Source organism: Panthera leo, chromosome A2 (genome assembly GCF_018350215.1).
Source record: "Panthera leo isolate Ple1 chromosome A2, P.leo_Ple1_pat1.1, whole genome shotgun sequence".
NCBI lineage: Eukaryota > Metazoa > Chordata > Mammalia > Carnivora > Felidae > Panthera > Panthera leo.
This window is the reverse complement of record NC_056680.1, coordinates 35,756,405-35,774,282: the sequence shown is the minus strand read 5'-3', so window position 1 is coordinate 35,774,282 and position 17,878 is coordinate 35,756,405. Positions and strand designations below refer to the sequence as shown.

The 17,878-nt window shown below is 42.3% G+C and overlaps 1 protein-coding gene and 1 long non-coding RNA gene across 6 annotated transcripts in view; one reads left to right on the top strand and one right to left on the bottom strand.

Moving 5' to 3' along the window:
• The window catches only part of TAFA4 (TAFA chemokine like family member 4), a 173,175-nt gene that overhangs the window by 31,518 nt on the left and 123,779 nt on the right, over positions 1-17,878 (top strand). For 4 of the 5 annotated variants that reach the window (XM_042929937.1, XM_042929935.1, XM_042929934.1 and 1 more), the window contains exon 2: positions 13,531-13,667. The exons of the other annotated variant lie outside the window; for it this stretch is intronic. The gene's annotated coding sequence lies outside the window, so the exon portion shown is untranslated. The remainder of the gene's footprint in view (positions 1-13,530; positions 13,668-17,878) is intronic. 5 annotated transcript variants of the gene reach the window in all.
• Positions 8,852-17,840, bottom strand: LOC122214549. The gene is made up of 3 exons (XR_006199949.1): positions 17,746-17,840; positions 11,965-12,098; positions 8,852-9,102 (listed from the first exon to the last, which is right to left on the bottom strand). It is a non-coding gene; the product is annotated as an uncharacterized LOC122214549 (long non-coding RNA).

Below are 17,878 nucleotides of genomic sequence, written 5' to 3'. Positions count from 1 at the left end.
TATCCTTCATTCCTGTGAATAAAATTTTTTCTTTGATTATTCCCCCCTCCCCACCCTTGCATTTTCTCTTTGTTTTTAGCGGAACTCTTAATACTCAGGTACTGGACTTCCTTGTCTGGCACTCTAATTTTCTTATGTTTCTCTCCTAGCTCCCCTCCATTTCTTTTTGCTTTACTTTTTGGGAAATGTCGTCATCTTCCTTCTACTGATTTTCTGGTTTGTTCCCTGAATATTTCTTTTTTTTCTTAAATATTTATTTACTTAAGTAATCTCTACAGCCAGCGTGGGGCTCAAACTCATGACCCCGAGATCGGGAATTGTTTGCTCTTCTGACTTAACCAGTCAGGTGCTCCCTCTTTTGTTTTTAAAATAAACCCTTGATCTTGTTTCTTGGTTACAGACCCTCTTATCCCTCTGAGGATATTACTGACAGATTTGTGTAAGTTTTTTTCCTTCCTGTGTGGGTTGTTGATTCTGAGTTGCCATTTCCTGTTTCTCGAGTTCATTTTAGGTTTTTCAGATGAAGGGGACTGACCCTTCATGGATCCAGTGCTCTCCCATAGAACTTTCTGCAGTGATGGACATGTTCTATAGCTGTGCTCTTTAATATACCATTCGCCAGGTGGAGCTGTTGAGCAGTTGAAATGTGGCTAGTGCCACTGATGAACTCAGTTTAAAATTTTATTTCATGTAAGTTCATTTCAGTTTAATGGCTCACGTGGCTAGAAGCTGTCACTTGGACAGGGCAGACGGAGTTACTCTTACGTTAGAAGGTGTGAGTATGAGGCCTGCCTGTACCACCAATTAGCTTTGTAACCTAGGGAAGCTAACATCTTGGGTCTCAGTTTCCCCATCAATGAAACGGGGGTAATTCTATTTGGATTCAACCAAAAAAAAAAAAAAAAATCACTCCAGCTAGACCAAAGGTGAAAATTACTATTAAAAAAAATTCTTAGGAGTTCTTATGGAATGAAGAGAGACCAAGGAAAAGCTACAAATAGAACAACCTTCTGGAACCTGGATCAGACTCTTGTATCTCATTTCTGCTCTTTGAGTATCTGTGTCAATCTTGTGTCTGTGCAGATTGGCTTGCCTTTTTTTTTTTTTTTTTGGTGCCTCTACATGTACTGAGAGAAAGATGGCCACTCCACAACTCCCAAATTTATGTTTCTCCCCTTCATTAGCTTAGTCTCAAATGACTAGCTATCTCTCCGTTTCTTTCTTTTTTTTAAAGTTTATTTATTTTGAGAGCGAGAGAGCAAGCCAGGGAGGGGCAGAGAGAGAGGGAGAGAGAATCCCCAGCAGGCCCTGCACTATCAGCTTCTGACGCGGGGCTTGAACTCACAAAGTGTGCGATCATGACCTAAGCTGAAGCCAAGAGTTGGACACTTAACCGACTGAGCCCTCCAGGAGCCCCATCTTGGTTTCAATTCTAAGTCCCAGGAAGCAGAAACTTTACCTGGTGTGGCTTGAGTGAGCCATGGGCGGCCGAACAACACAACAAACGATATTGCCATGAATCTCATAAGAGGTTTGGTGGGGGCTGGGATGTTCTCAGGGAAAGCCGTAGTTCCAGTTGCTTCCACACCTAAAAAAGTGTCTCTGGTTAAAAATTTTGCCACACGGTGAGTACTGTGATTGAAAACCCAGATTTGTTGGGGAAAGGAGGCTGGATATCCTGCTTCAGTTTAGGTTTTCAGATTCATTTATTGATTCAACAGATATTTGTTGAATGCTTGGTACATGCCAGGTCCAGTAGCAAGGGCTAGAGATGAGATTCAGTGCTGAGAGAAGAAACCTATCTCTTGCCTACATGGAACTTCCAGTCTTATGGGTGAGACTCCCGTGAGTATAACAATGCAATTCTGAATAATCAAGAAGAAAAGGCTAAAATTTAGAGATTTTATTTAGTAATTAGGAAAGTGCCTCCATCAGGGTGGTTGTCCTGAGAAATGAAGATGAAGCAGGAAGTAACTAAGTGGAGAAGGACAGAACAATATGTTTGTCTATGAACAAAAGGAATGACATGTGCAGAGGTCCTGAGGCAGGAAGCCTATGAAGGACTGGAAAAAAGAGCTGGGTCATATTGGAATTTCATTGTTTCTGCTCCCTCTGGCCCCTGTTTACAAAAGTACTTTGGAACTGGTTACAACGGACGGACGGGGTTTCAGGGGACTCTGTTATTTTAATGAAAGGTTAAAGGTCCCGTAGGTGACAAAGCTAAATCTACATCTTATGTATTTTTATGTTATGCAGCAGATTGTGACAATCTTAGTTTTTATATTCATTTCTTCCTTTTGGGGATGAATGCTGCATTTATTACCTTGAGGGCATAAACTCCTAAGAATAAGAGGTTATTGTTGCCAGCCTCTTGTGTTTTTCTGCTTTAGAAGTCTTGTCAAGTTTGTAGCACATCTTTTCTGTGCTGGAATTACGAGATCATGACCCCATGATTTCCTTATATTTCCTTATATGGGCCTACTTGCTGCCAGAATATTTCCCTGATGCCCCAAAGAAACATGACTAGTGAATTCTTGTGTGAAAATGTGGACTCGGCATAGAAATTTCTTAAAACTCAGTTTCTGGTTGTAACGCGTTATAAATATTAGCTGGTTTTGTTTTTGTTTTTGTTTTTTTTGGGGGGGGGAGTCTTGAATACAGAAGAATGGCCTCACAGGCCTTTGTCTGAGTCGATGCTATCAAATCAGGAGGAGATTAAGAAAATTGCTGTGAGTGCCACAGGTTCTTTCCAAATGAAGAGAAAAAAAATAATCGGGAGTGTATTGTTGTCTATGAATCACAACTTACGGTGTTACTGATAGGCCTGCATTTTGTTTCTCACTTTCATAATATATTTTGTTTAACCCTCATGTCTACACTGTTTCCATATCCGCGTGTAATGAGTCTTAAAGATGATTGGTGGGGCGGGTCTTTCTTTTGTACTCAGGCCCAGTGTGCCTTGTACTCGCAGAGCCCGTCTCATCTACTGAGATGTACTGAGACATGTTCACTGAAATACTGGATAGGTGTTTCCTAGTGTTCACACATGAGAAAGTAGACATGTGGCAGGAATTTATGTGATGGGTTCCTTCCTCAGCTGCGGCCGGGTGTTAGGAGGGCTCCGTCCTTGTCATCACCTCCATCCTCGGATGGGAGGCCTTCTGAGTGGGACTTTGTGTATGGTGCACACCGCAGTCTGCAGTCTTGACTGAGCATTTACTACGTCCAGCCCCCCTCTCTGGTTTCTCCAGACTTTTCTGTTTTAAACGCCCCTTTCCTCCCAGAGGGTGGACTCTCTCAGCCTAGTTTGGAATCCCGAGTCCCCCATTTCCTTGTCTTGTGCTATTGGGTAAGTAAGTGGAATGATTTCTCTTTTGTACGGATTGAAAACAAAATAAAACAGAACCGCGTTCTCAGATCATTTCGAGGAGTAAATGAGATGAGAAGTGAACCGACGGGTCCAATGTTGGGCCCTGGGTATCCATCTGTTAGGTTATTACCACGATGCCAGATTCTTCGGTTGTCTTCTCCTGAGTTTAGATACAAAGCAATCGGATGTGGCTTTCCATTGCTTTCCAGGGCCCATGAACATTCTTCTAGATTCTCAGATCACACAATGCCTATCTTAATTTCATATGGCATGATTGGTTATGAATCACTGTGAGCCAAGGCTGATCTTTTCTTAAAGCTGTAAAACATATGCCCTTGGGGTCCCTTGCCATCCCATCCCTTGCCCCTTGTCTTCTTCCAGGTCCCCTGACTGCTTACTTCCCTATATTACATGCAATAGACTTTGGGCCTCACATAAACCAGACCCTAAAAGTCCTTTGACCCCTTCCCTAATGACTTACAATCTACCAGGAAACCCATCCTTGAATTGCATTGTGATTCATTGCCTGTTAATTCTTGTATCATGTGGTCTGGGTTACGTTTTTCATTTTATTCTAGGGAAATAATGTTTTACCCTTAGGTGACTGTCACAAGGTGGGAATTTTGAGTTCTGGTCTGGTGAGCGGCATGGGTAGGCAAAAGGGGAGTGGACATAGAGACAGGGCGAGTTGAACTTTGGATCCGTTAAGGCATATTAGATAAGGTGGTCTTGTTCATAATACTCATGTATTTGTATCTGTCCCCATCAAAACAGATTTGAGAACGTCTTTAAAAATATTGAGTGAAGTGAAAGATAAAGGGAAGATAAAACTAAGTATAAATTAGGCATATAAAACGCATGGTGAAGAGTTCTATTTGCTTATTGAGGGTAGGCTATAAATTTGGCTCGGAGCTTCCTAGTTAGCTAAAGGGAAGAGTGAAATAGAATACACTCTTGGGTGTGCAATGTCCGTAAGATAAGAACCAGTGTTCTTGGTACTAAGACCCGAGACTTCGACCTTGCAAGTTAGTTCATTAGTTTGCCTCCACACGGAGTGCCTGAGGTAACCCGGTGTTATGTGTGAGAGGACTTCTTCTGAAAGAGGCCTGACTTCATTGGTGCTCTATTCTCAAGATAGCTGGACAAATTCATTCTTTGTCTCTCTCTCTCTCTTTTTAAGTTGAAGTGTCCTCGCCACACCACGTTACATTAATTTCAAGCCTAGATTCGTTCTCTTGCACTTCTAGGTTGAGACCTTCATGTGTGACAGACAAGCAGTGAATAAAATGTTTTGCTAGTTTTTCTTCACTTGAGGGTATAGATAAGGCAGTAATTTTCTTGGACCCACAGGTAAGATAGACACCAGCCCTAGAGAGAATTAATGAAGGGGAAAGGGGAGTTTACCCCCCTTGCTCCCTTAGGCACCAGCTCATTGGTTCGCAAACATTTATTGGTAGCCTGCTGTATGCAGTTGCTGCCTTAGGCTTCAGAACATGAGTTTTTCTTTGGCTCTTTTTTCACCATCCTGCTTCAAGCCGTTACCCTCTCTTGCTTGGATTCCTACAGTAGTCTCTCAGCATCCTCCCCACCCCCCACCACAGGGTGCAGTCTCTACCCAGCAGCTGGAGGGCTCTTTTCCCTAACCCGTCTCCTTTTCCTGTCCTGTTTAAAACTCTCACATCGCATGTGTGGAATCAAATCCCAGCTCCACACTATGATTTACAATCTCCCTCATCATTTGCCCCCGGGACTTCTGTGATATCATCTCCAACTCCTCCCTCCCCTAGCTTATTACCCCCCCCCCCCCATTCCCGCCACTCCGACTGCTGCTCTGCTGCTGACTACAGCAGTTTTATTTTGGCTGGTGGTTCCTGCAAGCGCATGCTGGTTCTCTATGTAGTATGCGCTTGAAGCCCACATTTTGTCGCTCACCATTGTATCAGAGTCCCCTTCTCAGCAGGCCTTCTCTGGGTACCCAGTCCAGGTAGCTGTGCATCCTCCAAGCCCAGCCAGTCTCTGTCACACTGTTCGCTTTTGTGTTCTTGGTTATACTTACTCCAGTCCACAGTTACCTTATTCACGCTCGTTTGCCTGTTTGTCTGTCTCCCATGCTGGAACACTAGCTCCAGGGCCTTAGCCATCCTCTGTGCACAGTGCCCAACACATGGCCTGCTGCGGGAGAGTTGATCAGAAGTGCTGGTTGGGGTGCCTGGGTGGCTCAGTCGGTTAAGCTCCGACTTCCGGCTCAGGTCATGATCTCATGATTCGTGGGTTCCAGCCCTGCTTTGGGCTCTGTGCTGACAGCTCAGAGCCTGGCACCCGCTTCGGATTCTGTGTCTCCCTCTCTGTGCCTTCCCCACTCGTGCTCTGTCTCTTTCTGTCTCTCAAAAATCAATAAAAATGTTAAAAAAATAAAATATGTAGAATCTTATGTTTATTTAAGGATATCTTATATTCTGTTTATAAATATGGCTTTATTAAAAAATTAAAACATCTACTTATTTAACAAAAATGTGGGTCAGTTAACATTAGCACTGTCAAGAGACTTTTTATTTTTTGCCACAGGAGGGCACTGTTGGCAAACATAAGATGATTTTTAGGTTGAAATTTAATAAAGGTTTAGATTAAGCTCTTAAGAAGCATTTGTCCCACTAATAGATTAAAATGGCCAATATTGTCGGCAGTGGGCATTGCCTTGCCATTAATTCTGTCACGGCTGAGTTTACTGTGTATATATGTCCATGAACTGCATGTTATCTATATCAGAATCATACTGTGTTTCACCTAGAATGCTCTGTGAGTCATTTTCACATACGGAAGTCACCTTGGCGGGTCTTCTAGTTGAACTCTATTAGTTCACAGGTTCATTTAGGGTCATAGAAGTTAGATGACCGTTCATTTGGGAGTGAAACTAAAGACTTACATTTATTCATTTGTTTAACAGAGCATATTTAACACCCATGATGCACAGGACATTATGGTAGAGATTAGGGTACAGGAGAAATACAATATCATCCTTCCCCTCAAGAGGTTTATTCTGGTTGTAAGTGAACAGACCGTGACCCCCACCCCCATCCCCAACCTGTAACCCCATGCCCCAGCCAGGAGTGCAATTGTTAACATAGTAGAGGCACTGTTACCCATCTTTATGTACAACTTACCTTACGAATATTCTTTATGTAGACATTAGATCACATCACATAAAAACTTCTATGGTAAAAATTCAAGTGCTTGGCAACTTGTGGGTAGCCTTCACATATTATGTTGGTTATTTATTATGTTAAAATCCTTGGACGCTCTGTTTTGATGATTTGAAAAATGAGAAATGAGAGGAAAATTTCCAATTAAAAAACTGGTCTAATTAAAAGAAATAAACCCTCTGCAGTAAGGATAATTAGGCCTTGAGAGATTTATGGCTAAATTGCCATTACTGTTCCCATTGGTTCAGCCCCAGACGTGGGCGATTTCCCTCGGACAACAAGCTGTAGAGTCACGCTGGGTGTTCCTGAATTCGGTGAGTGCATTTCATTTCATGTAACTTGCCAGTTTGTTTTCTGCGTTTACTGTATACCGGCTCTGGATGCAACCATTGTCACTTAGTGATGATTGCTTTTGTGCTTCTCGTGGTCACTGGAAGGCTGGATTTTTCTTCATTAACAAAATGCACTGTTTGCTCATAATTCTACTAGAAAGGATTGTGTCACTGCCCTTAAGTAAGGATGCTGTGTGGTTTTAAGGAATTTCTCGGTTCTTAAAATGACAGTGTGTGAACCTTATAAAAACACAGCATGTCTGTTTAATTTATTTAAATCATCGCCAACTGGAAGAGCCTTTTTAAAGAACTCTCCACCAGCTAATTTAGATGAGATAGTACTGCTAACACTTGAAATTAAAATGCCATTTATAAAATGTTTAATATTTAATAGACACAGTTATTGTCTTTAATGGCTCATTTACAACATGCTTTAATATGTTCTAAAATGGCTCAGTAGTAAATTCTTCATAGATGTTTTTAAGCAGGCAATAAAAAAGCAATTTATGACATGTATATACCACATTCTGGCAGAAAAAACGTGCCCACTCTAACATATGACGGTGAACATGCTCTAAATTACTAAGTAATTCCATGCATCGTGTGATAATTATAAATGATAGCCCAGTGGAGGCATCGGCCATGTATCCATGTTTGAAATATATTCATGTAAGCATCAATAACCTATTAGATACATTTACCTTCATCAGCACACTCTTAAAAATAGGAAACTCATTAATACTTGTTTCAGAATAAATTTGTGAAGAGAAGGTTTACATCGGCTTTTATGTATTTTTGTGGAAAGCTGCTTTAAAATTTCCAGAAGACAATTCAGTGCGGTTTTGTTATTTAAGCAACTGGAAATGGAAACATCTTTCCTCATTTCTGTCTGAAGAAATGATGAATGAATTTATGTAGGCAACTTCCATTTCAAAATTTCCATTGTTTATCAGACAAGACATCCCTTAGTGGGATCATCTTTTCTCATGTTTTCCACTCACGAACCTGTTCCCCCCCCCTTTTTTTAACTCCCTAAACCCAGGTTGCTAATTTATGATGCATTTGTCATTTACATCATCTGCTGTCTTGATTGAGTAGAAATTAGTGTGGTAAAATGATTTATTACAACATCCAAACTTTTAAGGGTGTCACCTCTTTTATCAGTTGTTGGGAGAATTATGCTAACCTGTTCCCTGATGCGGGGGGGGGGGGGGGGGGGGGGGGCGGGGGCGGGGACTGAGAACCAGAGTTGCCAGGCCCTCCTAGTAGATCCCACCCTGGGAGGTCAGACGAACTGACGGTGAGTCTGGAAATAGCCAGTTATTAGAAAGTGGCCACTGTGCAGGTGATGCAAGGCAGAACTTGTAACACTCACCATTGGCCAGGCGGGAAAGGGCAGTGCCGTTTGGGACCATTTGCTTTATTATTTTTTTAAATTTAATTATTATTATTATTTTTTTATTTTAGAGACAGAGAGTGAGAGTCAACAGGGGAGAGGGGCAAGGGGGGAGAGAGAATCCAAAACAGGCTCCGCGCTTAGCGTGAAGCCGACATGGGGCTCGATCCCATGACTCTGTGATCGTGACTTGAGCTGAAATCAAGAGTGAGTTGCTTAACCAACTGAGCCATCCAGGTGCCCCCTGTTTGCTTTGTTATTAAGCGAGAATCTGCTCTGCTGTGTTGTTGCAGAAATGCTTCCAAATTGGAGTTTGTCAGGAAATGAGTCTGGGAGGGTGCATAGACAAAAATCCTCTTTTTTTTCCTTTGGTTTTGTTTCAATGCCGAATTCCTTCATTGAAATCCACAAAAGTAATTTAGCCTTCATGCGGTATGTTCTGGCTCTGGTGTATTTTCTCTGCAATGTTTTAGACAAGTTGTGATCTCCAGTGTGGTTGTCTCCCATCTGTTTGAAAAATGGCAGCTTAAGCATTCAAGGACTTTAGAATTCTTGCATGTTTGGTCTTAATTTGGAAAATGACATAAGACTTTAATAAATCTGCAGCAAATCAGAAGCCTGCAGCAATTCTGAATCCCTGTTTTTTCGCAGCTTTTCCGAGATGAAGCAACATTTATTTAGGGGTTAATAGCAAACACCTTTGGCTCCAAGCCTGGATCTGCTTGCACATTTAGTCCAGTTGCCTACACACATTTTTCCAGGCAGAATTCTCATCTTTAGGATGCTGATCAAGGTCTTGAGTCCCTAAAGAAGATAGATTTATTTTCAGTCTATTTACTAAAGCATGAAAAGAGACTAATACTTTTTGGAAATAATTTCACAGGAACTGGAACAGTAGGTGCCTTGGTACCAGATGGCTTGAATTTGAATCCTAACGTAGCTGCTTGTTGGCTGGGTGACCTTGGGCAAATCACTTACTGTCTTTATGCCTTACTTTCCTCATCTGTGTATCAGGATATAAATAAATCCTACTAATATTTTATTTGTTTAAAATTTTTTTTAATGTTTATTTATTTTCGAGAGAGAGAGAGAGAGAGAGAGAGAGAGTGACAGAGTGAGCAGGGGAGGGGCAGAGAGAGAGAGGGAGACACAGAATCCAAAGCAGGCTCCAGGCTCTGAGCTGTCAGCACAGGGCCTGACGTGGGGCTTGAACTCACCAACTGTGAGATCATGACCTGAGCCAAAGTTGGACGGTTAACCAACTGAGCCACCCTGATGCTCCAATCCTACAAATATTTTAAAGTGCTTTAACATAGGGACTGGCACTATGTGAGTGCTTCTGTGGGGGCTTGAGTGGATGCTCAGAGAATTGAATTAACCAGAACATTACAACTACCAACTCTCCGTGTTGTTTAGGATTGGTAATGAATTCTAAACCACTTTTGTATATCTTATGAATGGAAGGCTTTTAATTAGATATGTCACTTTTTGTGGGCTATGGGCATTGAGGAAGGCACCTGTTGGGATGAGCGCTGGGTGTTGTATGGAAACCAATTTGACAATAAATTGTATATACGTATAAAGACATGTAACTTCTTATCTTGACATCATTTCTGACTTAATGAAAAGTTGAAAGAATAGTACAAAGAATGCCTATATGCCCTTTACCCGGATTCACCAATTGCTTACATTATGCTCATTATTTTTTATATTCATTCAGTCTTCTGTGTCTCCCTTCCTTTGCCCTCCCCTCCTTCCCCCTCCCTCCCAGCATCATTTGAAAATGAGGTAGAGGCATTTGCTTTTTATTCTTCAATATTTTAAGGTGTATTTTTTAATATAATTTAATCTTTTTATTATTATTTTTTTTAACGTTTATTTATTTTTGAGACAGAGAGAGACAGAGCATGAACGGGGGAGGGGCAGAGAGAGAGGGAAACACAGAATCGGAAGCAGGCTCCAGGCTCTGAGCCATCAGCCCAGAGCCCAACGCGGGGCTCGAACTCACGGACCGCGAGATTGTGACCTGAGCTGAAGTCGGACGCTTAACCGACTGAGCCACCCAGGCGCCCCAAGGTGTATTTTTTTAGTAATGACATTCTCTTTCTTATTTACAGTATGATCAAAATCAGGAAACTTAAGGTTGCTACAACCCTCTAATCTGCAGGCTACGTTTAGAAATTGTTAATTGTCGCAATAATGTCATTTATAGCAGTATGTGTGTATGTTGTGTGTATGTGTGTGTAGGCACTTCATCCTGAGGATAGCTTTGTGTGTGTATGTGTGTGTTTCTGGTCCCAAGATCCAGTCAGTGCACCATCAGAATTGCATTTTGTTGCCATGTGTCTCTCCTTTATTTGAAACAATTCCTTAGAATTTTTTTTTTTTTTTTTTTTTTTGGTCTTTCATGACCTTGATACTTTCAAAAGCAATTACATTTTAGCGTGTCCCTCAAATTTGAGTTAGTCTGATTTTGCGTCGTGATTAGATCTTGCTGTAAGGTCATTGTGTCTTCCAATTCTAAAAGGAACTGTGATATATCATCCCTGTAAATTTGTAGACTGGAAAGCTGAGAAGGAACTTGATGCTATCCAGATTGACATGTGTGGAGTGAGGCGGGTGCAGCAAAACCAACACAGATATTCTGAGGCTGCTTATCTACAAGTAAATGACTATTTCAAAAGAATAATCCCCTTAGGGAATTCGCCCTACTCATGGTGGGGGCAAATAGATCCAGAGAAAAGAGAAAGGGAAAAAAACCTCACTATTTCCTTGATAAGAAATCAAGTGTAGGCAGAATTTTTTCCTGTGTACAACAGAAATAAATTAAACATCTGAAGAATGGTCTCCTGTGGCTGGAAACCTCCAAGTTTCTTGGTACCAGGAAACATAAACAGGCACTCTCTGCTCCTTTGTTGGAAGAGAGTGACTATCCCTACGCAGTACTAACACATGAGGGAAAAGATTAAAAATGTACCCGACATCTAAATGCCAAGTGTTTTAAGTTCATTCTGAGAATGATGGGGCGCACGAAAACTTTTTTTTTTTTTTTTTAAGTCAAGACATGGGCAGTGTCTTTCATCATGGAAAACATGGAATCTCTTTAAAAACAAACACGTTTGGAAGCAGATGGGTAGAAAGGACTGTACTATGGCTGGAAAACAACAGAGAAAAGAAATGACTAGAAGTAAATGCTTTTGGTGCCATGTGCGAAATTATTCATGCTCTTGATTGCACTCGAGTTTGGAAGTGACAAGAAAGAGTTAATCCTTTGAAGCCAGCGCCTAGGGTACACCCTGGGAAAATCTGACCGAATGAGTTACTGTCCAGCCTAAAATTAAACTCCTGGCTCCTTGTCTGGCATACGAACGATGAGATCACATTTCTTTTCACTGATGGGTCCATTTTTTAATGAATTGAAAAGAAGAATCCCCAGTGGTTCCTTTTGTGTGAAGAAAACAAGATAAATATTAGCTAGGAAAGGTCATTTTGGTTTCCAATATGTGGGAAGTTCATTATGATGGATTCTGATAAATTATACTGTGTATTTCTTTCCGATAACAGAAGGTCACACTGTGCCCTTGGGTGGACATCAGGACAAACATACTTAATAAAGTTGGAGGATGTGGGACATGAACAGTTTCCAGTATTTTTTCCCCCAAATACCTTATATTTGTGCAGTTATTCAAAGTCTCTTTCCTCTTGTTGAGCTGTTCACTCAAGGCCGACTCTCTTTCCTTAAGCCCCAAAGGGGTGGGTCTGTGTTCTTCAGTCAAACATGTAATTACCTTTAGGGGCGTCTAAAGAAGAGAAAAGGCTCAGTTGTGCTTTGTGGCAGGTTTGTAATAGGTTCAGTGTGATTCTAAAGTAACTAGACTGTGTTGCAGTGAACATTTTTATCTCATGTTTGCAACTGTAATATTTACTGATGCACATCGTCATTTTTCTCTTTTCTCCACCACTGGGAGGGATGCCTTTAACTTAGCAATGTTAAATATGGTGTAGTTTTGGGGCGCCTGGGTGGCTTACTTGGTTGAGCTTCCGACTGTTGATTTTAGCTCAGGTCATGATCTCATGGTTCGTGGGACTGATCGGTTTTGGGATCTGTGCTGACAGTGTGGATCCTGCTTGAGATTCTCCCTCTCACTCTGCCCCTCTCCTGTACTCGCTCTCTCTCTCAAAATAAATAAATAAGCTTAAAAAAAAATGGCGTAGTTTCAAGGTCCATTTCCCCCCCGCCCCTTTGACATGTCTTTGGTTTGGGATCATCTGAATCCTTGCAAAAATGTTTCACTGAGTAGAAAAGTCCTTTGAGGTCTGTGCATTAAAGGACCGTGTTGGATGTCAATTAGGGAATTAACAAGTGTTCTTTGTATTTTGGTGTAATGGTTTATTTTGGAAAGACATTTACCCTCTTCCTCCTTCCTGGCTTTTCTTTCTTTCCTTTTTTTTTTTTTTTTTTTGGTATTTTTTTTTAATAAGAAATTAATTGTCAAATTGATTTCCATACAACACCCAGTGCTCATCCCAATAGGTGCCCTCCCAATACCCATCACCCACCAACCCCCTCCTTCCCAGCCCCCATCAACCCTCAGTTTGTTCTGAGTTTTTAAGAGTCTCTTATGTTTTGTTTCTCAGGATCCACATAAGAGTGAAAACATATGGTATCTGTCTTTCTCTGTATGACTTATTTCACTTAGCATAACACTCTCCAGTTCCATCCACGTTGCTACAAAAGGCTATATTTCATTCTTTCTCATTGCCACATAGTATTCCGTTGTGTATATAAACCACAATTTCTTTATCCATTCATCAGTTGATGGACGTGCTGGCTTTTCCACTGCGCTGTGAGCTTGGGCAAGTTGTGGAACTCTTGGAATGGGCAATCTCCCACTTCATTTTCATTCCAATGTTAAAAAATGGGGAGAATGGAATTTTGCATCATGAATGGTTTGGGATCCTCCATTAAATTTTGAATGCCTTTGCTGCTGAGAGAACTTTTCCTTTAAAATTGTGTTCTGTTAACCACATCTGTGGCTAGTGAGTGTAGGATTCTGTATCCTTCCCCCCTTGTGTGTTAGGACACTTTACAAATATAGATGCATTCCGTTGCCTACCACAGTCCTGCAACTGCAGATTTCACTGTAAAAAACAGTATTTTGCTACCGGAAATCTGTATCCTTTCAACATCAGAATGCTAATGCCTTGCCATCTTTTTTGTTTCTTAAATAGGTCTTCCCAAGCTAAGATAATTTTTTGGAACTGCAGAAATTGTTGGCGATAGCTACAAATGGGAATTTGGAGTTGGTCTGAAATTCATCTTGAAATAATTGTGTTTGACTGGAACCATATCTTGTGAAGTCACCAAGGTAAAATGATTTTAACAGACACCTAGAGATGGTTTCTTTATGAAGCATTGAGGATTTAGCAAAACGGAGTATCTTAGAGTTGATGATCCTTTATAAAAGGTTTCTTTTACATTTGAATTTTTGGGTATTTTGGGAATCCAAGTTTTTCAAATTTTAGCTCTCATTTTTGAAACCATTTCCGTCTGTAAAGCAGTGTCTTGGCTACTTGGTAGGGTGACAGGCGAAATTTTAAAGATAAGCCAATTTTGTTATACTTTTGAACAAAATGTTCAATGTGGAAGAAATTGAAGTTGAAATATTATGGTACGTGTAGTAGGTCAGAAATCTTTTTACTGGGGGTCTGGTTTATTGACTAAAATAAAGACTGTTGAATGCTCACTCATCCCCAGGCCTTTTTCCAGACAGCAACAGCTGTTGTTAAGTAAATACCTGTTCTAGGCACCCAAACGTCTCCCAGGAACCTGATACATAGAGTTGTCCTTATAAGAAAATGGATCAGGGATCATCCCCTAGGATTGGAATGGGTGCCCTTGAGGCTTTGGCGTTGGGGTTTGTTGGGATCCAACCAGGTAAACAGAAAAGGCATTCTGATAATGTTGGACACGGGGAATTGAATTCAGGGAATATATATAAAGGGGGAGTCAGAGAAGTCAAGCAGAAGGTGTGGAGGCAGTCCAGGGATAGGGAACAGTGGGAAGCTACTACCATCCAAGGCTTGTAGAACGGGAAGGAAGTTGTGTTTGCCAGCACCTGGGGGAAGGGACCCTCGGTGGGAGCTAGAACCATAATGGGCCTTCTGGCAGGAACTGGCACCATGGAGGAGAAATGACCCCTCCATAGATCCTTCCCAAATTGGAGAAGGTGGGGAGAAATACCCCTATCCTTTTTCTTTCATTCTCCAGGCTCTAGGTACCATCTCCTATTGGTTAAAGCCAGCTGATTCAGGGGCCTGGAAATCGAATCCGGTAGGAGTGACCCAGGGGAAGGGAAGAGAATGGATCTTAGGTCAAAACAGGCTCTGGCAGGGAGAGGCTTCATGTATGAAACCACTTCCTGTGACATTTTAACAAGCATGGTGTGGTCTCTTTATACCTCTGAGGATGAGTCTTCTCTTGAGGATGACTCCCCAGCCCCACAAAGTAAATGAGGTGTATTGCATGTGCTGTCTTCTGTTTGAAGACGGACAGTAGTGGACACTACAATGCCCTGCCCAGATCCCCCTTTAGGAATGAAGGATTTATTCCCTCACTGTTGGGAGTGCTGCGGAAGGTGGCCTACAGCTTCTTTGAATTATCCTCAATTCAAAGAGCCCCCTTGCCTAAAATTACCCCCCTTTTTAGGGGCGGCTCATATCCAGTGATGGATCAACATGGAAAAGGTGTGGCCCTTGCCAACTTGGGACCACTGAGAATGGGCATCTCAGCTGTGGAATTCTCTATTGGGTTATCTGAGGCCTTTTTCTCCTACTGTCCTGCTTTCTCCCCTCCCTTGCCTTCCTTCTCCGTAGGTGATAACCCTAGAGCACCCGTCAATTAATTCTCTGCTCAAGCAATTCCCAACCTTGATACTCAGAGAATCTCAAATATACTCTCCAAATTTGGTAAGATCCATTCAGACAAGTTTAGGTGATAAAGAGACTGATAAACAGATGGAAACCAGATTTCACTTGTACATTAGGTAGGAGAGGTTATAGTTCACCTGAAAGACCCAATCTGAATTTGGAGACTAAATTGGGTGGGACTTAGTGGTTAGAGACAGGGGAGCCAAGCCACAAAGCCGAAGAAAAGTCTTTAATGGTACTGAGTGGAAGGTAAAGAATTAAGAAGCCAATGGGCATCTGGAAATTGGATTAAGAATAAGAAGGTAGGGAGGTGGGGTGCCTGGGTGGCTCAGTCGGTTAAGTGTCCCACTTCAACTCAGTTCCTGATCTCACAGTTTATGAGTTTGAGCCCTGCGTTGGGCTCTGTGCTGACCGCTCAGAGCCTGGAGCCTGCTTGGGATTCTGTGTCTCCCTCTCTCTCTCTGCCCCTCCCCTGCTCACACTCTGTCTCTTTCTCTCTCTCAAAAATAAATAAACATTAAAATTAAAGAAAAAAAAAAGAATAAGAAGGTGAGTTTCAGAACCAGGTTGACTTTGATGGGTTTATTTACAAGGAGAGAGAGCTGTTCATACTTGAAGTTCTCAGCAATGTGCCTCACATCTCAGAGAATGGATCGTGGATACATGGACTGGGCAGGGGGGGATTCTGGTCTTCAGGTCAGTCTGGTACCTCTGAGGAATGCCAGCAGAAGGAAAGGATAGTGAGGGAGAGCACGTTCCCTTTGTGTAACATTTTCCTCAGAGTTGAGAGCAGGTCCTGGCTGTTAGCAAGAACACAAGGATCTCAATTATATGAGCCTAAGGAAATGGATTTTGCTGATAACACGCAGTTGCTTGGACATCATGCTTTCCCCAGTTGAGCCTCTAGGTGAGGACATGCCCAGAGGACATTTTGATTTCTGTCCTGTGAGTCCCTGGGCCGAGGACCTGGCTAGAATGTGCCAGACTTCTGACTTAAGTGCCCTGTGAGATAATAGGTCCAGTGTCATTTTAAACTGCAGAGTGTAGCAGTTTGTTATGCAGAAACAGAACACTAATACCCCATTTATCTGATTCCTTAAAATTCTCCCTTTTGGGGTCACTAATTGCTGCCAGCTGGAAGCCAAAGTGCCTGATCCAGCCTGCAAGTGTGTTTTACTTGGTCTGTTCTGCACTCTGTGTTTAAAATAAGACAAATGGAGTTAGTTGCCAACATGTAAAACGTGCTTATCGCATACCAGAGTCCATTTTCTCTTGAAAAGTTAGTCCTGGCCTCCCTGGGCTCACATTCCTGGGCTACAGTAACAGTCCGGGGTGGCAGCCGCTGTCCCTAGCTAGGCCTCCCCACTCCCTGCCACTCCCAGTGCCTCGGGTCTCGCCAGCCTATGCCCTCACTTGCAGGCATTTGAATTTTTTTTTCATCATTTTTTTTTTATTTATTTTTGGGACAGAGAGAGACAGAGCATGAACGGGGGAGGGGCAGAGGGAGAGGGAGACACAGAATCGGAAACAGGCTCCAGGCTCCGAGCCATCAGCCCAGAGCCCGACGCGGGGCTCGAACTCACGGACCTCGAGATCGTGACCTGACTGAAGTCGGACGCTTAACCGACTGCGCCACCCAGGCGCCCCGGCATTTGAATTTTTGACACTTGGGTTAGAGCTTTTGTAACAATTAGGTCAATAACTAATATTGGAGTTAACAACTGGAATTTAAAAAAAAATTTAATGTTTATTGTATTTTATTTTTTTATTAAAAAATTTTTTTTAAACATTTATTTATTTTTTGAGAGACAGAGACAGAGGATGAGCAGCGGAGGGGCAGAGAGAGAGGGAGACACAGAATCTGAAGCAGGCTCCAGGCTCTGAGCTGTCAGCATGGAGCTCGACACGGGGCTGAAACTTGTCAACCACAAGATCATGACCTGAGCCAAAGTCAGACACTCAACTGACTAAGCCCTCCAGGCACCCCACAACTGGAATTTTAAAACACGATGGGTTGGGACAGAGCACTTTGCCCACAAATTCCACAAATACGGAATTTTGAAACTACATGCTTTCGCCAGTTAGTAATAAATTAATAATCAATTCCCTAAAATGATACTATAATTAATTACAGTTGATTCTTGAACAACACGAGGGTTGGGGCACTTGAGTCCTCCAAAACTTAACTACTAAGAGCTTGCTGTTGACTGGGGCACCTGGCTGGCTCAGTTGGTTAACAATCCGACCTCAGCTCAGGTCATGATCTCACAGCTTGTGAGTTCAAGCTCCGTGTTAGGCCCTGTGCCGACAGCTCAGAGCCTGGAGCCTGCTTTGGAATCTGTGTCTCCCTCTCTCTCTCTGCCCCTCCCCTGTCCCTCTCTCTCTCTGCCCCTCCCCTGTTCGTGCGCTCTCTCTCCCTCCCTCCCTCCCTCTCTCTCTCTCTCTCTCTCTCTCTCTCTAACATAAGTAATAAAACATTTAAAAAAAAAAGAGCCTATTGTTGACTGGAACACTTACCAATAAACAGATGGGAGAGATAGGAGATGGGGCTTTGAGAAATGAAGGCATGTGTAGGGCCTTTACAGCAGAGAGACTTGATGTCCCCATGTTAGTTTAGAATGCTCAGGATTTCCAAGGCGACAGGCAAAAG